Below are 27,759 nucleotides of genomic sequence, written 5' to 3'. Positions count from 1 at the left end.
ATCCATTAATAAGGAATAAGAGGGAGGAACTGAAAAAAGGAAGGGATATTGGGAATGTGGGTAAGTGCTGCAATTTTAGGCATATAATCTGGGGAATAACTCACCAAAAAGGATTATTGTTATAATCACCTTATGGAGAGTGTCTGAGAACTGCAAATAATAAAAATGAACAGTAAAAAGTAAGCTGGCATATAATTGAGGTGTTTAACTATCCTATGCCATAAACACTCAATTTGAATTAATCTACTGTGGTACTTAGATTCAGTTGCCAACTTGGCCAGGTGAACATACCTAGTTATGTTGCTGTGAACATGAGTCAATGGTATGCGACCCTCATCTGTTGCTGATTACATCTGCAGTTGGCTAGGAGGCATTCCTGCTGCAATGAATGATGTTTGGCTTAATTGGCTGGTGCTTAAATGAGAGAGCACAATGTAGCACAGCCCAAGCAGCTTGGCATAGCTCATCTCAGCACTTGCAGCTCAGCCCAGGCCTTTGGAGATGCAGAAAGAAATCTCCCCAGGGAAAGTTGTTGGAACCCAGAAGCCTGGAGAGAAGGCCAGTAGAGACCATCCTGTGCCTTCCTACATAAGAATGAGTCTCAGTGGAAAGTTAGCTGCCTTTCCTCTGAAGAACTAACAAAATAAATACCCTTTTATTAAAAGCCAATCCAACTCTGGTGTGTTGCATTCCAACAGCTAGCAAACTAGAACATCTACTATCTCAAATTGGGCACTTTATCATTAAATATCCTCTGTTAATACTCTTCATAAATCCTGAGCTTGTCTTAAGCCCTTTTCATTGCATCACTTGTGTCTCATTCAGCCTCCTCACAACAACCAAATGGGCAGAGTTATTATTCCCATTTTATAGATGGAAAAAGTATGGTTCAGGAAACCTGTGTAACTTGTCGGTATCCTACTAAAAACTGTAGGGTTGCATTTCAAGCTCTCTCAATCTCATGCTAATCTCTATCTAATATCACATGTCTGTCCATCTTCCCAGCCTTAATTCTCAAAGGAGTTGACTATGTATACAATCTCAAATCACACTGCAATCTCACCTCACTCAGGCCAGGCTCTTATCTGTTGTTCTATGGAGACTTTCCTAATAATGGTAACCATTTACACTCCTACTACCATGTCCATAATCACTTTATTATTATCAGCCTAAGGATCCACCGCAGCTTACAGCACAACTGACCATGTTCACTTCATGCTCAGTTTTTCTGTTATTTTAGTGTGTATGAAATGACTCACTCCTGCCTTCCTCCTATCTCACCAGCCAATATTATTCATTCTCCTCTGTTGATTTCTACTGCTCTACTTCACACTTAAACAGGTTGCAGAGCTGCCTACCCTTCCCTACCCATGTGTTTCTATTTGGTATGTTATGTACTATCTTTTAATCAATGACTGTCTGATCTCCATCTATTGCCTACTTCCTTCATGGAAATAAAATTGATATCTTCAAAAGTCTACTTTAAATCACTGTTTGGAAGTGTAGGATATGTCGTAAACTTTACATGTCCTTTACAGAAGCTTGTTTGTCCCAGTTGCCTTTTCCTTCTCCAGTTTTCAATGACTCATTAAATATCACCCCACTGATCCAATGCTTGGTATGTTAATAGCTACCTTACCTTAATTACTATTTTCTTTCCTTTTTTTGCATGGAAATTGAACCCAGGTCTCTGGCATGGCAGGTGAGAACTCTGCCTGATGAGCCACCATGGCCTGCCCAATTACTATTTTCTTTACATCTCCTCATGCACAATCTGCTTTACTTATCTTATCCTTAGTATGTTCCAGCAGGTATGTGCTCTACCTATAAAACTATCATGCTCATGCATTGGTTTCCTCTCTATTTTTACCAGTGGAAGCAATATTTAATGCTCACCCAAATTACTTCAACAGGTACTTAATGGATCCCTGTCACCTCTAATTACTTCATACAATTTTATTCCCCATAGAGGAAAATTGTGAGATTTTACAATGTATTGTGAATAATAACTTTTTTCCCATCACCCAGAAATTGAATTGCACATTACTCACCTCAGGCTTCAGAGTCTGATGTGAACAGCTTCATATATCATCAGCTTTCTCCTCCCTATCAGACTCCATACATATTCTGTATTCTGTTCTTACAAGCACCTTGGGACTCACATCTTTGCCTTAGGACCCAACAGTAACTGCTTACCCTGGAATACTCTTTTTTTCTAGACAGCTTGTTTGTTCCTTGCTGATATACAGAATACAGGTGACCTCCCAAATCACTCAATTAGGTGTTATGCCATCTTGTATCATTCTAATATACTTTATGCACTTGCAAAAATCTTATATTTATTGGTCAGTTTATTTCTTTAGTTTGCTTAGGGTTGTTAAAAATTAGATTGATTGATTGCTTTGCTGGTTTGAATCTCTTGTGTACTCCAGAAAAGTCATGTTCTTTAATCCTGATTCAATATTGTTGGTAGGGATATTTTATTGTTTCCATGGAGATGTGCCCTCCAACTTGTGAGTGGTAGCCTTTGATTAGATGGTTTCCATGAAGATGTATCTCCATGCATTCAAGGTGGGGTTGCTTACTGGAGCCTTTTAAGAGGGGGGCATTTTGGAAAAAGCTACAGAGCCACCAGAACTAATAAAGTCAACAGAATGGACAGCACCCCAGGGAAGCCACTGAAGTTTCCAGGGCAGAAAGCTATAGACATTGCCATGTGACTTTCCAGCTGAGAGAGAAACCCTGAACATCTTTGACCTTGAACTAAGTTGTCTTACCCTGGATGCTTTAATTTGGACATTTTTATAGCCTTGCATTAATTGGGGCATTTTCATGGGACTATAAAATTGCAACTTAATGTATTCCAGTTTCTAAAAGCCATCCTTTTCTGGTATATAGCATTCTAGTATCCAGCTTACTAGAAAAGTTGCCTACATTGGTTGTCAGAAGTGGTCCCCTTTTCTGAGAAGTGGCAGGAAGTTTGGGGCTTTCCAAGAAAATGGAAGATACCATGCAAAATACAGTATGGAAAAATGTGCTGGTTTTCATCCTGTATCAAAAAAGAGCAAATATGTTGAAATAACCAATGTTTGATCATTTCCCCCTTCATAATAAATAACATAAATTTTAGCAAATTATTTATCTTTTGGAATTTCTATTTCACTAATTGTCTTGATAAGCTTATGTAACTTGTTAACCAAATTGAGACTCTCACTTCAGTTTGAGATCTCATTAATGGCCTTCTTTTAATAAACACATTGCTATTTATGACTGTTTACTTTGCACAGCATCATCTATCCATACAATAAGAAACATATTCATGATAAATAATGGCAAAAATAGTTAATATGTTTATGTACTTACTACATGCTTTAATATATTCTCTATACTACTCTTTTACACCTTACAATGATACCAGAGTATTTCTTTCTTTGAAAATTCCCATGTGAAGATATTGAGGTAAAGTGAATTTAAATAACTTGTCCATGGTCACATGGCTCCCATTTAGTTAAGCTGGGCCCAAATCCAGTCAGCATATGACAGAGTTCATGTTGTTAATCACAGTGCTTTATGTCCAAAAGAAGAGTTGAAGGCACGATGCTCACCATATTCAGATTTGGTACAAGGTCCTTGGATATGTTAATTTCATCTTGAGACGGTCTTAGGGTGTAGGGCCATTATTATCCCATTAATGCTGATTCAGTGAGATGTTCAAGAATAAGTAAATAGAAGAGATCAATTTAAAATCAGAGTTTCTTTACTATACCTTAAAACATCATGATACATTTTATTCAACACATTGATCTTGACTGCCTTGCTCTACACCATGTTCCCTGCATTTAAAAATACAGTCTAGGCCATGGACATTTAAAGAGTATTTTTTGATAGAAATATGTTGCTAATATACTTTCCCTTTTGAGGTAATTTGAATCCATATTCTTAGTTCCATGGTATTCTCCCCCAGCTGCCAATGCTTTTAGTCACACAAACTTGAATGAGATGACAAAAAGCAATGTCACCCACAATTCTTTGAGCTTAAACACAATAGCCATAGCCAAAAATTAACAATGATCTGTAATATTATATAATGCTAATCCATATGAATATATCTTTAATTGCCCATGTTTCTTTTTAAAATTAATTTGTTAATTAATTAAATTCATTGATTAGAATTCAAGTAGGTATTTTATTGATACTTTCAGTAATATTTAGCACAGCCAGGTTATTACATACTTTTACTTGCAGGTATTAGTACATATACAAAACTATAACCAAAACATCTTTAAAATATGACCACTATATCACTATTGCACCCTAAACAATTAGGGTACCCCACAGCATCACATTGATGTGGCTATCAAGTCTCATCAACTCCTCAACACCTCTTCATCTTGGCTTTGCCAAATCATTTTATTTCTTTGCTCTAAACATTGTGTAATATTTCCCAGTAGAGCTGCTCACAATCTTTTTCTCACTTACTGTGTTCTTATATTATTAATAAGCATGTAGATTGACCCTTCATATTTTCCAGCATGAAACTTGGTTAAATTCAGCTCCAACTTTGCCTTAAGAAAATGTTGTAAATTTTTCTGTGACTTCCATAGCATCACAAGACATTAGGAAGCACATATATGTGTTTATTCCAATTTCAGTTATGTTAAGGTTGATCAGTCGTTTCAGCTAAGGTCAGCCCAGTCAATCCAACAAGTTTTCTCCTCATTGCTTTGACATTGATTCACCTATTCACTCATGTATTGTTTTTCTCTAAACTCATTAATGTTATAGGGCATTCAATAATGTTTTTTCCTAATTCTTCTATCTGATCTGAATTTGTTTAATTTATTCTATTAAAATAACTTTTTTTCTTATCACTATCATGATACACTGAAACAGTCTGTAAAAAATGGATAACTTTTATTTCTCTCCCTTCAGAAAGAATAATTGTAATAATTATTCTGAACAGAATCAGAATAACGAGTTCACAAGCTCCTATGGTAATATTAATAGCCATAAAATCCATGGATAGTTTATAAAGAAATGTGAACTCTTGGAATTTGTATATATTCTGTATGATTCAATTCACTGCACCTAATATTATTTAACCCAAACAGTATTACCTTAGGTTAGGTCGAAGCCTACTCTCTGGCTCCTCTGTCAGTGAGAAAGGATTCATTAATATTGAGAGCTACATTTTTCCTGGAGCAAAAATATTTTGGTCCATGAATTGTAAAATTATTTCACCTATTGAATATTTGCCTTGTTAGATTCCTTATGGTATTTTCCAACATGCATAATTTTCTATACTTTTATTAATGCGTTTGCAATACCAAGGCCAATTTTTACTGTCTGGGTTCATGAGGAATTCAACCATGAAATTTCATTTTGATGCAATTATCTAGTTTCCCCAAACTGAGTATCTTGTTAGCCTCAATGTAGTGTCATTGTTTTTAAACCTTTCTTGTGCACTTTGGTACATTTCTGAATTTTTACCTCCACTGGTCCCTCAAGCTTATTTTAAGTCAATATGCCTTATAGGCCTAGTCTCCTCACTGCATTCATTTTTCTGGGTTTCCTGGCTATTTTTGTTTGTTTAATCTTTGTGAAGAATTGGCAGTGCTTTTCTTAGTTCAAAAAAATAGATGCTATTTATAACAGAATCAAATTAAATTTATAATTAGCATAAGATAGTTAACATTTTTTATAATATTGAGATTTTGGAGCTAGAAAAAGTGGTTTTCTATTTGTTTATATTTACTTTCAGATAATTTAGAAATGTGTTATAGTTTTCCTCATGTAGACTTTACAGGTTTTTCTGTTAGGTTTATGCCTAGGTATGAGGTGATATTCTATCCTATCCTATCCAATTCATCTTTATCCACAATGACTTATAAATTATTATGAATTTTATATATGGGTTTTTATATATCAATTCAATTTTATTGGTTTAGTGACTTATTTTTATGGTTGAATTTTCTATTAAGACTTTCTGTTTTCAGAAAATTTACATCATCTGCAGATAGAGCTTTACCTCTTCATTTCCATTTTTTGTGACATTTCAAATTGATCCTGTCATGGTCAGGGACATGTGTCAACATGGCCAAGTTGTGGTGCCTGTTTATCTGGTTGGGCAAGTGCTGGCCTGTCTGTTGCAATGAGGACATTTCATAGAATTAGATCATGATCACGTCAGCTGCATCCACAGCTGATACCATTTGTATTCAGGCAAATGGGAGTGTCTTCTGCAGTGAGTAATGCTTAATCTAATCACTGGAAGCCTTTTAAGGAGGACTCAGAGGAGACAGGCTCCATTCGTGCTTCGGCTGGTGAGCCTCTCCTGTGGAGTTCATTCAGACCCTCCATCGGAGTCATCGGCTTCACAGCCTGCCTTTCAGATTTTGGACTCTGCATTCCTGCAGTGATGTGAGGCACTTTTATAAATTTTATGTTTGCAAGTGTTCCCTGTTGATTCTATTTCTCTAGAGAACCCTAACTAATACATCTTGGTACCAGGAGTGGTTCTTAAGAAACAGAATCATAAAAATGGGTTTTTATGAATGGTTTTCTACTCTGACTGGACTCAAAGACGCTAAGAACTCTGATTCCCATAATCAGAATGACACTCCCAGTCCATGGAGTGAGTTGGAAAAAAGATAGTCAAAATATCATCATTTAATTCTCCTAATGCTCCGCTTGTACAAAGCCAGATTCTGGGGGATAATGTTTTTGACACCTTTACAGAGTTTTGTAGAAATAAGAGGTATAGAGTCGTTGGTTGGTTGTTGTTAGATACACTGGCTACATTAAGGGGTGAAAGGGATGGGCTTTAGGCTTCAAATGAGAAGCTAAAGCACCATCTGAAAGATGGAGACGTTTCTATGAGTATCCTGAAGGCAAATCTTATTTCCTATAGCTATAGACTTGAGATCTCTGAAAATCAGATTCAGAATGTTGTTGCTAGAGTAGCAACTTTACAACGTAAACTGAAATCTCAGTCTTGCATGGCATCTGCCGTTAAAGTGAGGGCATTGATTGGAAAGGAGTGGGACCCTGAAAAATGGGATGGTGACATATGGATTGATAATGATACTGGGGGTGAGGTTGAAACCCTAGGCCATGCTGAGTCTTCTCTAGATAACCCTGTAATAGTCTGCCCTGAGCACATAGCCACCCCACCTCCAGCCTGCCTTGAGGAATTGGCCACCCAACTTCCTCCTGAAGGGATTAGCCCTAGAGTGATTAATCCTGTTTCACCAGATGAAACAGCAAATGAAGGCCCTGAAGCAAATGGCTTGGAAGATATTTCTAATTCTTTTCATGAACCACCCCCACCACCCCTCATTTTGAATTACAAAAACACAGAGTTACAGCCCCTTAATCAATTTCCTGACTTGAAACAGTTTACAGACCCAGAGCCCCTTGAATGAAGGGGAGACCAGGTCCCTTTGGGGGAGAAACCTGTTACACTGCCACAAATTCATACTGTTAATCTTCCTCCAAACCTTCCCCAAGGAGACTGACAGCCTTTTACCAGGGTAACTGTGCATTGGGGAAAAGGAAATGATCAGATATTTTGGGGATTATTAGACATTGGTTCAGAAGTGACATTAATTCCAGGGGATCCAACACGTCACTCTGGACCACCAGTCAGAGTGGGGGCTTATGGAGGCCAGGTGATCAATGGAGTTTTAGCTCAGGTCTGTCTCACAGTGGGTCCAGTGGGCCGCCAGGCCCATCCTGTAGTTATTTCCTCAGTTCTGGAATGTTTAATTGGTGTAGTCATACAGAGCAACTGGCAGAATCCCCACATTGGCTCTCTAATTTGTGCAGTGAGGGCTATTATGGTGGTGAAGGCCAAGTGGGAGCTACTAGAACTGTCCCTACTGAGCAAAATAGTAAACCAGAAGCAATACCAGATTCCTGGAGGGATTGCAGAGATTATTGCCACTCTTAAGGACTTGAAAGATGCAGGGGTGGTGATTCCAACCACATCCCCATTCAACTCTTCTATTTGGCCTGTGCAGAAAACAGATGGGTCTTGGAAGATGACAGAGGATTATTGTAAGCTCAACCAGGTCATAACTCCAACTGCAGCTGCCGTTCCAGATGTGATATCATTGCTTGAGCAAATCAATACATCCCCTGGTACCTGGTATGCAGCTATAGATCTGGCAAATGCTTTTTTCTCAATAGCTATTAGTAAGGACCGCCAGAAACAGTTTGCTTTCAGCTGGCAAGTTCAGCAATACACTTTCACTGTCCTACCTCAGGGGTATATCAACTCTCCAGCCCTATGTCATAATCTTGTCTGCAGAGACCTTGATCATTTCTGCCTCCCACAAGACATCACACTGGTCCATTATATTGATGATATCATGTTGATTGAACTTAGTGAGTAAGAACTAGCAACTACTCTAGGTTTACTGGTAAGGCATTTCTATGTCAGAGGATGGGAGATAAATCCAACAAAAATACAGGGGACTTCCACTTCAGTGAAATATCTAGGTGTCCAGTGGTGTGAGACATGTCAAGATATCCCTTCTAAGGTGAAGGATAAGTTGCTGCATCTGGCACCTCCTATGAACAAAAAAGAGGCACAATGCTTAGTTGGTCTTTTTGGATTTTGTTGACAACATATTCCTCATTTGGGTGAGCTACTCCAGTCAATTTATCAACTGACCAGAAAAGCTGCTAATTTTGAGTGGGGACCTTAACAAGAGGAGTCTCTGCAACAGGTCCAGGCTGCTATACAAGCTGCTCTGCCACTTGGGCTCTATGATCCAGCAGATCCAATGGTGCTGGAAGTGTCAGTGGCAAATAGAAATGCTGTATGGAGTCTTTTAAGGCCCCTATAGGAGAATCACAATGCAGACCCTTAGGATTTTGGAGTAAAGCCTTAACATCTGCTGCAGATAACTACTCTCCTTTTGAGAAACAGCTTTTGGCCTGCTACTGGGCCTTAGTAGAGACTGAACACTTAACCATGGGCCACCAAGTTACTATGAGACCTGAGTTGGCTATCATGAGCTGGGTGTTGTCTGACCCACCAAGCCATAAAGTTGGGCATGCACCACAGCACTCTATTGTAAAATGGAAATGGTATATATGAGATAGAGCCAGAGCAGGTCCTGAAGGCACAAGTAAGTTACATGAAGAAGTGGCCCAAATGCCCATGGTTTCCACTCCTGCCACATTATCTTCTGTTTTCCAGACCAGAGCTATGGCCTCTTGGGGAGTTCCTTACAGTGAATTGACTGACAAAGAGAAAACTCAGGCCTGGTTTACAGATGGCTCAGCAAGATACACAGGTTCCACCTGAAAGTGGACAGCTGTAGCATTACATCCCCTTTCTGGGGTGTCCGTGAAGGACAGTGGTGAGGATAAATCCTCCCAGTGGGCAGAACTTCAAGCAGTGCACCTGGTTGTTCATTTGCTTGGAAGGAAAACTGACCAGAGGTGCATTTGCATATGGACTCATGGGTTGTTGCTAATGGTTTAGCTGGATGGTCAGGGACTTTGGAAGACCATAATTGGAAAATTGGTGACAAAGAGGTCTGGAGAAGAAGCATGTGGATAGACCCTTCTGGGTGAGCTAAAAACATGAAGATATTTGTGTCCCATGTGAATGCACACCAGAGGGTGATTTCAGAGGAAGATTTTAATAATCAAGTAGATACGATGACCCATTCTGTGGATACCAGTCAGCTTCTTTCTCCAGCAACTCTTGTCATTGCCCAATGGGCTCATGAACCAAGTGGTCATAGTGGTAGGGATGGAGGTTATGCATGGACTCAGCAACATGGACTTCCACTCACGAAGGCTGACCTGGCCACTGTCACTTCTTTTTTTTTTTTTTTTTATATGAAGTGGTTTTTATTTACTTTTTATTTATTTATTTTTTTTATTAATTAAAAAAAGAATTAACAAAACAATTAGAAATCATTCCAATCTACATGTACAATCAGTAATTCTTAATAACATCACATAGTTGCATATTCATCATTTCTTAGTACATTTGCATCGATTTAGAAAAAGAAATAAAAAGACAACAGAATAAGAAAACAATAATAGAAAGAAAAAAAAACAAAAAAAACAAAAACAAAAAACCTATACCTCACATGCAGCTTCATTCAGTGTTTTAACATAATTGCATTACAATTGGGTAGTATTGTGCTGTCCATTTCTGAGTTTTTATATCCAGTCCCGTTGTACAGTCTGTATCCCTTCATCTCCAATTATCCCTTCTCTTTTTTTTTTTTTTTAATTAACGGGAAAAAAGAAATTAACCCAACATTTAGAGATCATACCATTCTACACATGCAATCATTAATTCTTAACATCATCACATAGATGCATGATCATCATTTCTTAGTACATTTGCATTGGTTTAGAAGAACTAGCAACATAACCGAAAAAGATATAGAATGTTAATATAGAGAAAAAAATAAAAGTAATAATAGTAAAATCAAAACAAAACAAAACAAAAACCTATAGCTCAGATGCAGCTTCATTCAGTGTTTTAACATGATTACTTTACAATTAGGTATTATTGTGCTGTCCATTTTTGAGTTTTTGTATCTAGTCCTGTTGCACAGTCTGTATCCCTTCAGCTTCAATTACCCATTGTCTTACCCTGTTTCTAACTCCTGCTGAACTCTGTTACCAATGACATATTTCAAGTTTATTCTCGAATGTCCGTTCACATCAGTGGGACCATACAGTATTTGTCCTTTAGTTTTTGGCTGGATTCACTCAGCATAATATTCTCTAGGTCCATCCATGTTATTACATGGTTCATAAGTTTATCTTGTCTTAAAGCTGCATAATATTCCATCGTATGTGTATACCACAGTTTGTTTAGCCACTCTTCTGTTGATGGAGATTTTGGCTGTTTCCATCTCTTTGCAATTGTAAATAATGCTGCTATAAACATTGGTGTGCAAATGTCCGTTTGTGTCTTTGCCCTTAAGTCCTTTGAGTAGATACCTAGCAATGGTATTGCTGGGTCGTATGGCAATTCTATATTCAGCTTTTTGAGGAACCGCCAAACTGCCTTCCACAGTGGTTGCACCCTTTGACATTCCCACCAACAGTGGATAAGTGTGCCTCTTTCTCTGCATCCTCTCCAGCACTTGTCATTTTCTGTTTTGTTGATAATGGCCATTCTGGTGGGTGTGAGATGATATCTCATTGTGGTTTTGATTTGCATTTCTCTAATGGCCAGGGACATTGAGCATCTCTTCATGTGCCTCTTGGCCATCCGTATTTCCTCTTCTGAGAGGTGTCTGTTCAAGTCTTTTTCCCATTTTGTAATTGGGTTGGCTGTCTTTTTGTTGTTGAGATGAACAATCTCTTTATAAATTCTGGATAGTAGACCTTTAACTGATATGTCGTTTCCAAATATTGTCTCCCATTGTGTAGGCTGTCTTTCTACTTTCTTGATGAAGTTCTTTGATGCACAAAAGTGTTTAATTTTGAGGAGTTCCCATTTATTTATTTCCTTCTTCAGTGCTCTTGCTTTAGGTTTAAGGTCCATAAAACCGCCTCCAGTTGTAAGATCCATAAGATATCTCCCAACATTTTCCTCTAACTGTTTTATGGTCTTAGACCTAATGTTTAGATCTTTGATCCATTTTGAGTTAACTTTTGTATAGGGTGTGAGAGATGGGTCTTCTTTCATTCTTTTGCATATGGATATCCAGTTCTCTAGGCACCATTTATTGAAGAGACTGCTCTGTCCCAGGTGAGTTGGCTTGACTGCCTTATCAAAGATCAAATGTCCATAGATGAGAGGGTCTATATCTGAGCACTCTATTCGATTCCATTGGTCGATATATCTATCTTTATGCCAATACCATGCTGTTTTGACCACTGTGGCTTCATAATATGCCTTAAAGTCAGGCAGTGCGAGACCTCCAGCTTCGTTTTTTTTCCTCAAGATGTTTTTAGCAATTCGGGGCACCCTGCCCTTCCAGATAAATTTGCTTATTGGTTTTTCTATTTCTGAAAAATAAGTTGTTGGGATTTTGATTGGTATTGCATTGAATCTGTAAATCAACTTAGGTAGGATTGACATCTTAACTATATTTAGTCTTCCAATCCATGAACACGGTATGCCCTTCCATCTATTTAGGTCTTCTGTGATTTCTTTTAGCAGTTTTTTGTAGTTTTCTTTATATAGGTTTTTTGTCTCTTTAGTTAAATTTACTCCTAGGTATTTTATTCTTTTAGTTGCAATTGTAAATGGGATTCGTTTCTTGATTTCCCCCTCAGCTTGTTCATTACTAGTGTATAGAAATGCTACAGATTTTTGAATGTTGATCTTGTAACCTGCTACTTTGCTGTACTCATTTATTAGCTCTAGTAGTTTTGTTGTGGATTTTTCCGGGTTTTCGATGTATAGTATCATATCGTCTGCAAACAGTGATAGTTTTACTTCTTCCTTTCCAATTTTGATGCCTTGTATTTCTTTTTCTTGTCTAATTGCTCTGGCTAGAACCTCCAACACAATGTTGAATAATAGTGGTGATAGTGGACATCCTTGTCTTGTTCCTGATCTTAGGGGGAAAGTTTTCAATTTTTCCCCATTGAGGATGATATTAGCTGTGGGTTTTTCATATATTCCCTCTATCATTTTAAGGAAGTTCCCTTGTATTCCTATCTTTTGAAGTGTTTTCAACAGGAAAGGATGTTGAATCTTGTCGAATGCCTTCTCTGCATCAATTGAGATGATCATGTGATTTTTCTGCTTTGATTTGTTGATATGGTGTATTACATTAATTGATTTTCTTATGTTGAACCATCCTTGCATACCTGGGATGAATCCTACTTGGTCATGATGTATAATTCTTTTAATGTGTTGTTGGATACGATTTGCTAGAATTTTATTGAGGGTTTTTGCATCTATATTCATAGAGAGATTGGTCTGTAGTTTTCTTTTTTTGTAGTATCTTTGCCTGGTTTTGGTATGAGGGTGATGTTGGCTTCATAGAATGAATTAGGTAGTTTTCCCTCCACTTCGATTTTTTTGAAGAGTTTGAAGAGAATTGGTACTAATTCTTTCTGGAACGTTTGGTAGAATTCACATGTGAAGCCATCTGGTCCTGGACTTTTCTTTTTAGGAAGCTTTTGAATGACTAATTCAATTTCTTTACTTGTGATTGGTTTGTTGAGGTCATCTATGTCTTCTTGAGTCAAAGTTGGTTGTTCATGTCTTTCCAGGAACCCGCCCATTTCCTCTAAATTGTTGTATTTATTAGCGTAAAGTTGTTCATAGTATCCTGTTATTACCTCCTTTATTTCTGTGAGGTCAGTAGTTATGTCTCCTCTTCCATTTCTGATCTTATTTATTTGCATCCTCTCTCTTCTTCTTTTTGTCAATCTTGCTAAGGGCCCATCAATCTTATTGATTTTCTCATAGAACCAACTTCTGGCCTTATTGATTTTCTCTATTGTTTTCATGTTTTCAATTTCATTTATTTCTGCTCTAATCTTTGTTATTTCTTTCCTTTTGCTTGCTTTGGGGTTAGCTTGCTGTTCTTTCTCCAGTTCTTCCAAATGGATAATTAATTCCTGAATTTTTGCCTTTTCTTCTTTTCTGACATAGGCATTTAGAGCAATAAATTTCCCTCTTAGCACTGCCTTTGCTGCGTCCCATAAGTTTTGATATGTTGTGTTTTCATTTTCATTCGCCTCGAGGTATTTGCTAATTTCTCTTGCAATTTCTTCTTTGACCCAGTCGTTGTTTAGGAGTGTGTTGTTGAGCCTCCACGTATTTGTGAATTTTCTGGCACTCTGCCTATTATTGATTTCCAACATCATTCCTTTATGGTCTGAGAAAGTGTTGTGTAAGATTTCAATCTTTTTAAATTTGTTAAGACTTGCTTTGTGACCCAGCATATGGTCTATCTTTGAGAATGATCCATGAGCACTTGAGAAGAAGGTGTATCCTGCTGTTGTGGGATGTAATGTCCTATAAATGTCTATTAAGTCTAGTTCATTTATAGTAATATTCAGATTCTCTATTTCTTTGTTGATCCTCTGTCTAGATGTTCTGTCCCTTGATGAGAGTGGTGAGTTGAAGTCTCCAACTATTATGGTATATGAGTCTATTTCCCTTTTCAGTGTTTGCAGTATATTCCTCACGTATTTTGGGGCATTCTGATTCGGTGCGTAAATATTTATGATTGTTATGTCTTCTTGTTTAATTGTTCCTTTTATTAGTATATAGTGTCCTTCTTTGTCTCTTTTAACTGTTTTACATTTGAAGTCTAATTTGTTGGATATTAGTATAGCCACTCCTGCTCTTTTCTGGTTGTTATTTGCATGAAATATCTTTTCCCAACCTTTCACTTTCAACCTATGTTTATCTTTGGGTCTAAGATGTGTTTCCTGTAGACAGCATATAGAAGGATCCTGTTTTTTAATCCATTCTGCCAATCTATGTTTTGATTGGGGAATTCAGTCCATTGACATTTAGTGTTATTACTGTTTGGATAATATTTTCCTCTACCATTTTGCCTTTTGTATTATATATATCATATCTGATTTTCCTTCTTTCTACACTCATTTCCATATCTCTCTCTTCTGTCTTTTTGTATCTGACTCTAGTGCTCCCTTTAGTATTTCTTGCAGAGCTGGTCTCTTGGTCACAAATTCTTTCAGTGACTTTTTGTCTGAGAATGTTTTAATTTCTCCCTCATTTTTGAAGGATAATTTTGCTGGATATAGGAGTCTTGGTTGGCAGTTTTTCTCTTTTAGTATTTTAAATATATCATCCCACTGTCTTCTAGCTTCCATGGTTTCTGCTGAGAAATCTACACAAAGTCTTATTGGGTTTCCCTTGTATGTAATGGATTGTTTTTCTCTTGCTGCTTTCAAGATCTTCTCTTTCTCTTTGACCTCTGACATTCTAACTAGTAAGTGTCTTGGAGAACGCCTATTTGGGTCTAATCTCTTTGGGGTGCGCTACACTTCTTGGATCTGTAATTTTAGGTCTTTCATAAGAGTTGGGAAATTTTCAGTGATAATTTCTTCCATTAGTTTTTCTCCTCCTTTTCCCTTCTCTTCTCCTTCTGGGACACCCACAACACGTATATTTGTGCGGTTCATATTGTCCTTGAGTTCCCTGATACCCTGTTCAAATTTTTCCATTCTTTTCCCTATAGTTTCTGTTTCTTTTTGGAATTCAGATGTTCCATCCTCCAAATCACTAATTCTATCTTCTGTCTCTTTAAATCTATCATTGTAGCTATCCATTATTTTTTCTATGTTTGCTACTTTATCCTTCACTTCCATAAGTTCTGCGATTTGTTTTTTCAGTTTTTCTATTTCTTCTTTATGTTCAGCCCATGTCCTCTTCATGTCCTCCCTCAATTTATCGATTTCATTTTTGAAGAGGTTTTCCATTTCTGTTCGTATATTCAGCATTAGTTGTCTCAGCTCTTGTGTCTCATTTGAGCTATTGGTTTGTTCCTTTGACTGAGCCATATTCTCAATCTTTTGAGCGTGGACAGTTATCTTCTGCTGCTGGCATCTGGGCATTTATTCAGATTTCTCTTGGTGTTGGACCCAGCAAGGTTGTAATATTTTTCTGTGAAATCTCTGGGTTCTGTTTTACTTATCCTGCCCAGTAGGTGGCGCTCGTGGCACACGTTTGTCTGCGGGTCCCACCAGTAAAAGGTGCTGTGGGACCTTAAACTTTGGAAAACTCTCGCCGTCCTGGGGGTTCGCTAGCCGAAGCGGCTTGAGCCGGCCCGGGGTCCGAACGCAGGGAGGGTGTCCGAACGCAGGGAGGGTTGCTGGTCGCCGCAGCCAGGGAAAGAGCCCGTCCGAATTTCCTAGTCAGCCCTGGGCAACAAGCGTGGCGGGAGGGCGCCAGCGGCAGCGGCCCGCCCGAGAGAGTGCACGTTCCCCGGGAGTCATGGGGGTCACCGTTCTCCACGGCCTGGGGGTTTCCGATCCAATTTTCTCAGTTGGTCCGGGGGCTGCGCGTGGTGTGGGCGCCAGTCGCCTTGGTTTCAGGGGACCACCTCTCCAATTCTCCCAGCCGGCCCGGGAAGGGGGAAGGGAGTAACTCCGGCCGCTTGCCACCCCGCCCGGCAAGGCCCGCGCGCCTCGGCGATCTCACCCAAGCTGCTTCTCTCAGCCAGCCAGCCGTTCCAGGATGGGGTACGCTGTCTTTTTTATCTCTGTTGTGGCTTTGGGCGCTTTCTGTATCATTTCTACTCCCCTAGTAGGTGTCCTGGAGAAGAAACTAAGATCCGCGCGTCTTACTAAGCCGCCATCTTCCAGGAAGTCTCCCCACTGTCACTTCTGAGTGCCCAATCTGCCAGCAGCATAGACCCACACTCAGCCCCCGATATGGCACCATTCCCCGAGGTGACCAACCAGCTACATGGTGGCAGGTTGATTACATTGGACCACTCCCTTCATGGAAAGGGAAGTGATTTGTTCTAACTGGAATAGACACATACTCTGGATATGGGTTTGCTTTCCCTGCATGCAATGCTTCTGTCAAAACTACCATCCATAGGCTAACAGAATGCCTTATCCATCTTCATGGTATTCCACATAGCATTGCTTCAGATCAAGGAACACACTTCACAGGAAATGAAGCACAGGAATGAGCACATGCTCATGGAATTCTCTGGTCTTACCATGTTTCCCATCATCCAGAAGCAGCTGGATTGATAGAACGGTGGAATGGCCTTTCGAAAACTCAATTACAGTGCCAACTAGGTGGCAATACCTTGAAAGACTGGGGTAATGTTCTCCAGGAAGCTCTATATACTCTGAATCAGCATCTGCTGTATGGTGCTTTTCCTCCCATAGCCAGGATCCATGGGTCCAGGAACCAAGGGGTGGAAATGGTTGTGGTACCACACACTATTACCCCTTGTGATCCACTAGGAAAATTTTTGCTTCCTGTCCCTGTGACCCTGAGCTCTGCTGGTCTATGGGTTTTAGTTCCAAAATGGGGTGTGCTTCCTCCAGGAGAAACAACAATGATTCCACTGAACTGGATGTTAAGACTACCACCTGGTCACTTTGGGCTACTTATGCCACTGGATCAACAAGCCAAGAAGGGGATTACATTATTGTCTGGGATAATTGACCCTGACTATCAGGAGGAAGTAGGACTGCAACTACATAATGGAGGTAAACAAGGGTTTTCTTGGAATATAGGAGATCTCCTAAGGTGTCTTTTAGTACTACCATCCCCCGTGATAAAAATCAATGGAAAACTGCAACAATGCAATCTAGGCAGGACTACTAATGTCTCTGAAACTTCAGGAATGAAGGTTTGGGTCACCCCACCAGGCAATGAACCATGGCCAGTTGGAGTGCTTGCTGAGGGTAAAGGGAACATGGGATGGGTAGTTGAAGAAGGTAGTGATAAATATGAACTTCGACCACATGATCAGTTATAGAAATGAGGACTGTAATGCTGTTTTGTTCATGTTATACTATTTAAGTTGTAAGATATCAAGTTTAAGAATGAATGTTGTCCAAGGATTTGTACCCTATTCTGGAGAGATTTAATAAGTTTCCAGTATATGCAGGATAATTGAGTATTGTCAGGTAAAAGAAAAAAAATGTGTGTTTTATTTTTTTCATTTGGAAATTAAGTATGGTTTAAGGTGAGATATATATATATATATATACATAGCTGCCATGTTGACAAGGGGTGGACTGTCATGGTCAGGGACATGTGTCAACTTAGCCAAGTTGTGGTACCTGTTCATCTGGTTGGGCAAGTGCTGGCCTGTCTGTTGCAGTGAGGACGTTACATAGAATTAGATCATGATCACGTCAGCTGCATCCACAGCTGATTCCATTTGTATTCAGCCAAAGGGGAGTGTCTTCTACAGTGAGTGATGCTTAATTTAATCACAGGAAGCCTTTTAAGGAGGATTCAGAGGAGACAGTTTCCATTCCTACTTCAGCTGGTGAGCCTCTCCTGTGGAGTTCATCCAGACCCTCCATCAGAGTCATCAGCTTCATAGCCTGCCCTGTGGATTTTGGACTCTGCATTCCTGCGGTCACATGAGACACTTTTATAAATTTTATATTTGCAAGTATTCCCTGTTGATTCTGTTTCTCTATAGAAACCTAACTAATACAGCTCCCAATGCAATACTGAAATGAACAAAAAAGTGATTGTGTATGACTTACCATTGTTTCTGATCTCTGTGAAATCTCCATAATGTTTCTCCTTGACTAAGATGAAAAATTTGATTTGTCAATTTAGTGAAGAGGAAAATTTAATTCTTAATTTTCAAAGTTTAACTTTGATCAACAGATGTTGAATTTTGCAAAATATTTATTTCTGTATTCTATGAACATGATCCCCTCAATTTTCTCTTTGACTGTAAGAATATGATGAATGATAATATTGGGTTTCCTAATATTTAATCACTTTTGAATTCCAGATATAAACTGTGATTTGTCACCCATATTATTATTATAGTATATTCTTTTTCAGCCTTTTTTCTATATTTTTTTAGATATTGTCATTGTTAAGTAGATGTTATGTCTTTCTCTAGTATTCTATTTGTTTTTAATTTTGGAGAATTTTTATATAAATATTTCAATTTATAAAATCATCTAGAATTTTTCTTATAATTCAACTTTCTTAAAAAATAAAGAGTATAAAATTTATAACCTGACTTTTAAAGGAATATTTGAGCATTCCTGTTGAGCTACATTTTGAGGGGTTCATATAAATTGTGCTCCCTTGTCTATTGATTTTGATTTGCTTTGATTTCCTATGTCTTCTGAAGTTAATATTAATATAGTATATTTTCCCCCAAAATTTACATTTCATTTGGCTTGCTCGTTAATGTGTGTTGAGGAAGGCAAATGAAGCCAAGTTTTCTCATTGCCATTATTGATAACATCATCTTATTTTGCACAAGTCAAAAATCCTTTTGAGAAAGTCCATGAATATTATTTCTTTTCTCATAAATTATTTTAAAATAGTACTCAAGATTTGAGGTAAGAAAAATTTTAGATTTTGTGTAGAATAATTTAGAGAAGCAGAGAATCCAGTGAGGAACATCTGATTATCTGCCAAACCCTTCTGGCTCAGAACTCTGCATTTTCTACTCCCTCTATGTGAGACAATGTCCATGTCCAGGGATAATAGGAAAGGATGAATATTTACAAAACACGAAAATGTCCCTTTTGTAACTGCTCCCTATATACTTTGACTTCTTTGAATGAAAAGGTAAAACAGTTTTTTAGAACTTTTCTTTGCTCCCAAGTCATTGCCTGTTATTGCTGCTACAAGTGAAGTCATAAAATTGCAATTCTATGGTGTGATGAAGTCAGAGAGTCACAGACCTATATCTCAGGGTCTGGTTGCCTCCCTCTCACATACACTTTGGCTGTTTGGAGCATCACTGAGCCCAGAATCCTAACAGTAGATATGAGTCACAAAAACTGTAAGGAAAAGAGGCATCTCAGTATTTAGAGAAATGATAATGTATTTCCCTAGAGTTTGCTAGGGACGAAACTCATCCAGAATCAATGTTACATATGGTCAATAATTCCTGAATCAAAAGCTGAGGTTTTGGAGAAAGACTGGAGTTCTGAGATAGTACACCAATTTCTGACTTTTCCTAGTAAAGTTTAATGAAATCTTCATTGAAAGTGAATCTTGGTGTTTGATCCAAATGATATCAAAAGCTAAATTTTAAGGTGCTTCCAGAATGCAATTTCAAAATTAATTTACTTTATGATATAGCATGTGAAAATCACAGAGGAATTTTTAGAAGAAGTATATTTTAATTAAATAAGAGCTCTCCACATATGATATGGAGTTGAGATGGTGCAAACTGCATAATTTTTTCAGATGCAGAACAGCATGACTGTGGCAAATGAAAAGATGTAATTATTTTTCTGTGATTTTGGCCTAAGATGCTGTTCTAGTTTGCTAGCTGCTGGAATGCATCATACCAAAAACGGATTGACTTTTAATAAAAGGGGATTTATTTTGTTAGTTCTTCAGAGGAAAGGCAGCTAACTTTTCACTGAGTTTCTTCCTTATGTGGGAAGGCACAGGATGGTCTCTGCTGTCCTTCTTTCCAGGCCCCTGGGTTCCAACAACCTTCCCCGGGGTGACTTCTTTCTGCATCTCCAAAGACCTGGGCTGAGCTGTGAGTGCTGAGATGAGGAATGCCAAGATGCATGGGCTGTGCTACATTGCAGTCTCTCATTTAAGCACCAGCCAATTAAGTCAAACATCCTTCATTGCAGCAGGCACACCTCCTAGCCAACTGCAGATGTAAATCGGCAACAGATGAGGTTCACATACCATTGGCTCAAGTCCACAGCAACAGAACTAGGTGCCTTCACCTGGCCAAGTTGACAACTGAATCTAACTACCACATGTCCACCACTTGTCAACTTGGCAACTACACACATCACCTTAAACAATATTAAGGTGCAAAAAAATTCTCTTCCAGCTGCAGACCTGTGAACCTCAAAACAAATTGTCTGGAGCCAATATGCAAAGGAGGATATTCACAGGATATAGTTTTCCATTTCCATAGGGAGAAATTGGAAGAGCACAGATGTAAAACCTGCAGGGCAAACCACCATTGGATTTCAAAGTCTGAAGGTCATTCATCCTTTGGCTTTAGAAGTGGCAGTCCCACCCTTTCTGAGGGCCTATGCAGTGGCCCGCCTCTTTCCAAATCAACCTCGGGGAACATCAAGGAGACACCTCTTGGCTCCACTCTCTTCAGGAATCAGGGCCACCCCTGGGCTCTTTGCCATTTCCAGGGCACATGTTCAACCCCTCCATGTGGTGGCAGCAAGGCTCTCCCAGTACCCCAAGGAGCATGCTACACCTTTTCCAAGGCCTGAAGCTGCACAACTCTTCCACTGCAACAAGGTGGGAGGCTCATCCTTGCCTTTCAGGGTAAATTCACCCTCTCCATGCATATGGGTGAGTCCATTCTCCTGGCCAAGGTTTCTTGGCTTCAGGCCCGAGCTTCCATGGTTCTCACTCTGCAAACTCCAATATCTCCCTTTTGTGTCCTTTTTTGTCAAGATTGGCAGTAGTTCCATTTACACCAACAGTCTCTTCAAGCACTTCAAGACTTCTCCATCATTCTCTTTCAGTTCCTCCAAAATCTTCCCCTTAGTCATCCAAAAAAACACTGTCCCAATATATCTGGTATTTGCAAACTGCAGCAGCACCCCACTCTCCAGTACCAAATTCTGTTCTAGTTTCCTAGCTGCTGAAATGCATCACACCAGAAATGGATGGGCTTTTAATAAAAGGTGATTTATTTTGTTAGTTCTTCATAGGAAAGGCAGCTAACTTTCCACTGAGGTTCTTCCTTACGTGGGAAGGCACAGAATGGTCTCTGCTGACCTTCTCTCAAGGCCCCTGAGTCCCAACAACTTTCCCCAGGGTGACTTCTTTCTGCATCTCCAAAGGCCTGGGCTGAGCTGCGAGTGCTGAGATGAGGAATGCTGAGCTGCATGGGCTGTGCTATGTTGTGGTCTCTCATTTAAGCACCAGCCAATTAAGTCAAACATCATTCATTGCAGCAGGCATAACCCCTAGCCAACTGCAGATGAGGTTCATGTACCATTGGCTCAAGTCCACAGCAACATAACTAGGTGCCTTTGCCTGGCCAAGCTGACAGCTGAATCTAACTACCACAGATGCTTAATTAAATAAATCTCTGCATCTCTCCTGAAAATATCTGTGATCTTTCTGACATGTGGAGATGATTTTCCCTCTTGAATTAGGGAGAGAACTTTTAAGGAAAATTAATTTCACAATTGTGGATTTCAGACAGTGGGGAACAAAATCAAGTATATTAGCAGTTTTAAGGCTCAAGTATTTCTTGTGATAAGTTCTCTGGTTCAAAAACATTCCATTGCTAGTCCCAAGTTCACTACCCATATCTCACCCACTTCCATTTATCTCCAGATCATATTTTGCGTACTTGTCTTGTATTTTAATATCTTTTCTAAGGCATTATTTAGTGGTATTTTCTATAATAATGAACATATAATTTTATGATATTCAGTGAGGATTAATTTCATTTCTGCCCTAAAATATATTTCCATTTATATATGTCCCATAGTTTTTACTACAGCATAACTTTGTGTGATAATTTCTGCAATGGGTGGCATTGTACATTTATCCTTGTAAATAAGTAATACTTTTTTTTCTTGCCATCCCAATATTTATCCATATTAAATAAATCAAATTAGGTCATGGAAAATTATTCAGGAAGTCTGCAGTTTACTACTGTACCTAAATCTTCATTCATAAGTGATACTAATCTATAAAATTTAGGCAGAAGTGAGAAATTATCACAACCAAGCTTATAAAATAAAATAAGTTTAAAACATGACAATGCACACATGTATTTGGATTATTTGAAAAACAAACAGTGTAGAACAGGAGTAAACAATGTTGTCATTTGCAACCATTTTACCCAGTTTTGAATTCTGACTCTGCCTCTATTTAGATGGGTCTTCTACATTTTCAGTAGCTAATTTCTACTTTAAAGAGAATAATAGTGGTTCATAACTCATATGTGTAATCGTAAGAGTGTACAATGCATTTTAAGTGCTATAGAAAAGAAAGAAAGAGAGAATTTGGTGAATACCTGAGCAAAAAAAATAGGATAAGCAATTAAATATCAGGGGAAATAATATTAAGTGATGAAATTTGTATTTCATTTTCCATGACAAATGTAGTCCAAAACTCTTGTTTCTAGGCAGAATTCTTCATTTGTGAATGTGAATATGGAGCCCTAAAAAATGAAAAAATGGCCTCCACAAAATTCAAAATGAGGGTGCTCTTCTTATTGCAGACAGTCCTTGGAATTCTGGGGAATTTCATACTCAGACTATTTTATCTTCCTCTACTTCAGTAGATGTAGGTCAAGGTTAACTGATTTGATTCTCTGGCACCTGATGGTAACTAACTCTTGGGTCATTCTCTCTAGAGGAATTCTGCAAACAATGACAGTGTTTAAATTGAAACAATCCCACAATGATTTTGTATGCAAATTTCTTCATTATGTTCACAGAGTGTCCAGGGGTGAGTCCATTGGCACCATCTGCCTATTGAGAATCTTCCAGGTCACCACAATCAACCTCATAAACTCTCTTTAATTTAATCTCTTTCCACCTGGAGTTTATGAGGCTGAGGTGGAAAGAGATTAAATTAAAAGCCCTAAAGTAAATGGGTCTCTTGAATATCCTCTGCTGGATATTGTACATACTTGTCAATATCACTTTTCCTATTTATCTAGCTGGCAAATGGGGTAACAAAAACAGCACAGAGAAAGTGATTTGGATACTTCTCTATTCCATGACAAATTTGTCAAATCTCTCTACGCCACATTGTTATCCCTCTATGATGTTGTATGTTTGAGACTCATGACCTGGACTAGCAATTTCATGGTTTCCATCCTGTACAGGCACAGATAGTCCAACACATTCATAGGAATGATCTCTCCCTCAGACCCTCCCCTGAGTCCAAAGCCAACCAAAGCAACTTTGTCCTGGTTATCTCCTTTGTGTCTTTTTATATGTTGTCCTACATCAGCCATACTTTTTGGCTCTATTTTTAAAACAAAATTTGTAACTGGTGAACTGCTCAGCTCTAATTGTTGCATGTTTCCTACCAGTTAGCCCCTTTGTTATCATGAGCCATGACTCCACTGTATCTAGGTTCTGCTCTACCTTCTGTGGAGGGAATACATAATCCCCTCATCTCATCAGAAAAATATAAACTGTCCATTTTATGCCATGTTTAGTTCAGTCATTGATTAACTCTTTGTTCACAGGCTCTTAATCAAGTCTCATTGCAGAGAGACAGTGTCATTCATCACAAAATGAACATTTTCACCAGTGATAGATAGTAAATAGTAGTAGAAATGATAAATTAAATCTGATATATAATGTAATTATTTTTATAATTGAATTTAATTGTTTCAGTGGAAAGTTCAGCATTCATGCAATATTAAGGCAGTTAGTTATGAAATATTGTGGAAATGTAGAATTAAATTTGAGTGTATAAATTTCAATTAGAGATGTTAAATCCATTAAATGTTTTACTGAGATTGGAATTTTAAAGGCAGCTCCATAAGGTGAGAATATTATCTGGGATGGTCCTTTCAGAAGCCAGAGAAAGACTTGGCATTGACCTGATCTGCAATATAAGTGGTCTGTGGTGAAACTAGAGAAAATGTATAACGTTTTTATGAAAGAATTGGGGGCCAGGCTCTGAATTTCATTTCTTGCATTATAAGGAAAATGCAAGCATACTGTGTTGAATACTGTACTCCCAAATTTCATGTCCACCCAGAACCTGTGAATGTGACCCTATTTTAAAAAGTTCTTTGCAGATATAATGAATGTAAAATGCAATCATGTTGGATGAGGGTGTGCACTAATCCAATGACTTGTTCCTTTATAAGAAGAGAGGAATGGCACTCATGGATGCACAAGGAGACTGCCCTGTGAAAAGAAGACAGGGGTTGGAGTGATCAACAAGGAAGACCATGAATTGTCCACAACTACCAGAAGCCATAAAGGGGCACAGAAGAATTCTTCCTTAGTCCTTTTCCATTAAGCATTATGCCTTGATTTCAGACTTCTAAAGCTCACAGGTTTGGCCAGAGGGTGGTCAATAAGAGGAAGGAAGGGGATGGATGTTCGGATGATGGAGGAATATAGACTAGACTAGAGGTCAGTAAGTCATTCCCCCATTCATTAATTCATTATTTTACATTCAACTCAGTATTCATGGATCAAGTCTAATTTCAGCTCACAGCAGAAAAATATGCTTACCTAAAATAGTCCTGAAAACTCCTTGAAGTGCCTCAACCTTTCATTTCTTCTTGTAACTGCTCAGTAGTTCATTGTCTGTAAAAACGAATGAACTTCTTCCATTCTTCAGTCATTAGGACACCCCCCCTCCATTGTGAGTTAAGAGCACTGCTACCGTAAATATCAGTATGAAAATGTACATTCATTTCTCTACTCTCAGTTCCTCCAGTTATATACCCACAAAGGGATTGCAAGGTCACATGTTAATCCCACCCCTAACCTCTTGTGGCACCATCACAATCCCCTCTGGAGAAGCTGATGTCTCAGCATTCCTACCAACAATGAATAGATAATCTTTGCACAAACTTTCTCTAGGACTTGTTTCTCTGTTCATTTTTAAACAGCTTTATTCACGTATCATACAATTGAACTTAAGTAAATAGCCATGCCTTTGCAATCATAATCTATATGAAGACATTTAATTGTTTTCCACAAAGAATCCTATACCCCTCCCCCAAACCCACACTTGTTGACATTTAGCTTTGGCATCATGCCTTTGTTACATGAAGTGGAAGCATATAACAATATTACTGTTAACAACAGACCCTAGCTTATTTTGTATTTTTCTTGCATACCATCCAATTTTCCTCCCTTGTGGAAAAACATTTTTATATATGAACAATTTAATCACCATCATTGGACACTCTATATTTTGCAAAGATAAATGGTCATCTTTATTTTCTATCTTTCCTTTTCCTGTCATACATTCCCCTAACCATTCTCTTTAGATCACACAGTCATCATTGTTCAGTACACTTACAATATTGTGCTGTCATGAGGCAATATTGTGCTATCCATTTCAGGATCTACACAATCAATTCTTTTGAACATTCTGTACTTCTTTAGTATCACATGCCCATCTCTACTTACTTTCCATCTCCTGATATCCTCTGTTCTCATATTTAACTTTCAAAGTTCCCTCATTAATGTTAATTCTTATTTGTATCCATATAGTATGTGCCTTTTGTTTCCAGCTAATTTCACACTGGTATATGCTTTATGACTTTATTCTATCTTACAGGTGTGTAATATTCCATTATATGTGCATACCATAGCTTGTTTAGATACTCAACAAGCTTTCAGCTTGTTGATGGAGCTTTCAGCTGTTTCCATCTCTTGGTAATCATAAATAATGCTGTGATAAACATCAATGTACAAATGTCCATTGATATGCTAGTGTTCATTTCCCTTGAACATGTACCTAGTAATGGGCTTGCTGGATGATCTATCAAAAAATAGAGCTTTTGCCATCTTCAAAGTTCTGTACTTCATTTCTTGAGGAACTGCCAAACTGCTTTCAAGAGTGGCTACATCATTTTAGATTCCTACCAAGAGTAAATAAGTCTGTCTCTTCCTCCACATGCTCTCCAGCATATGTCATTTTTTGTTTTCTGATTATGGCCATTCTAGTGCATGTGAGGTGATAGCTCATTGTGGTTTTGTTTTACATTTTCCAAATAACCAGAACCATTGTGCATAATGCATGTGCCTTTGAGCCATTTGTATTTCCTTTTCTGAAAAAAAATTGTCTGTTCGTGTCTTTTGCCCATTTTTTAATTGGATTGTTTTTCTTTTTGTTTTTGATATGTAAATTCTCTTTGTATATTCCCAATATTATACCCTTATCTGATATTTGGTTTCCAAATATTGTCTTCCGTTGTATAAGCTGCCTTTTTTACTATCCTGACAATGTCTTTTACACACAAACCTGTTTAATTTTGAGGAGGTCCTATTTATTTATTTCAGTATTCATTGTTTATTCTTTAGGGGTAAGGTCTAGATAACCACCTCCTATCACAAAATTTATAAGATATTTCCCTATATTTTCTTCTAAAAGTTATATGGCCTTAGCTCTAATGTTTAGATATTTGATGCATTTTGAATTAATTTTTGTATAGGGTAGGAGATATGGATCCTCTTTCAATCTCTTACATATGGCTTTCCAGTTCTCCAAGCACCACTTATTGAAGAGGTTGTTCTCTCCCAGGTGGGTTGACTTGACCACCATATCAAAGATCGATTGTCCATATATGACATGGTCTGTTTCTGAAACCCCAATTCAATTCCATTGGTTAGTATATCTATATTTATGCCAGTACCATGCTGGGTTTTTTTTTGCCAGTACCATGCATTATGTACTAATATATATTTATTTTATGTAATAATGCATATTACTTAATGCAATATGTGTTAAAGTGAGGTAGTGTGAGACTTCAATTCATTCTCTTTCTCAAGATATTTTTACCTATTTATGGTAACCTGGCTTACCAAATAAATTTCTGTATCTGCAAAGTAAGTTGTTGGGATTTTAATCAGAATTGCATTGAATCTATGAATCAATTTGCATAGAATTGACATCTTAACTATATCATCTTACAATCCATGAACATGGTATGTGCTTCCATTTCTTTAGGTCTTCCATGATTTCTTTCAACAATTTCTTGTTGTTTTCTGTGTATAGCTCTTTTGGGCCCTTAATTAAATTTATTCCTTAATATTTGATTCCTTTAGTTGCTATTGTAAATGAAATTTTTTTCTTGATTTCCTCCTCTGATTGTTCATCACTAAAGTATAAAACACTACTGGTTTTGGGTGTTGATCTCATACCCTGACACTTTGCTGTACTCACTTATTACTTGTAGTAGTTTGGCTGTAGATTTTTAGGGATTTATGACATATACCATCATGCCATCTTCAAACACTGAGAGCTTTACTTCTTCCTTTCCAATTTGGATGCATTTTATTTCATTTTCATGACTAATTGCTCTACCTAGAACTTCAAGCACAATATTGAATAACAATGGTGACAGTGAGCATCCTTGTCTTGTTCCTGGCCTTAGAGGGAAAGCATTCAATCTTTCCCCATTGAGAAAGATGTCAGTTGTG

At 38.1% G+C, this 27,759-nt stretch overlaps 1 protein-coding gene and 1 long non-coding RNA gene across 8 annotated transcripts in view; one reads left to right on the top strand and one right to left on the bottom strand.

Annotated features, from left to right (window-relative positions):
- Positions 1-27,759, top strand: part of LOC143688444 (uncharacterized) — a 47,037-nt gene that overhangs the window by 12,804 nt on the left and 6,474 nt on the right. The window lies entirely within an intron of this gene.
- LOC143688447 (uncharacterized) overlaps positions 24,037-27,759 on the bottom strand; it is a 31,055-nt gene continuing 27,332 nt past the window's right edge. Inside the window, exons 3-4 of the long non-coding RNA XR_013178026.1 lie at positions 24,835-24,909; positions 24,037-24,501 (exon numbers count right to left, since the gene is read on the bottom strand). This is a non-coding gene — a long non-coding RNA (uncharacterized LOC143688447). The remainder of the gene's footprint in view (positions 24,502-24,834; positions 24,910-27,759) is intronic.

This window comes from Tamandua tetradactyla, chromosome 6 (genome assembly GCF_023851605.1).
Source record: "Tamandua tetradactyla isolate mTamTet1 chromosome 6, mTamTet1.pri, whole genome shotgun sequence".
NCBI lineage: Eukaryota > Metazoa > Chordata > Mammalia > Pilosa > Myrmecophagidae > Tamandua > Tamandua tetradactyla.
The sequence above is the reverse complement of the archived record's forward strand: the minus strand, read 5'-3'. Positions and strand labels throughout refer to the sequence as shown.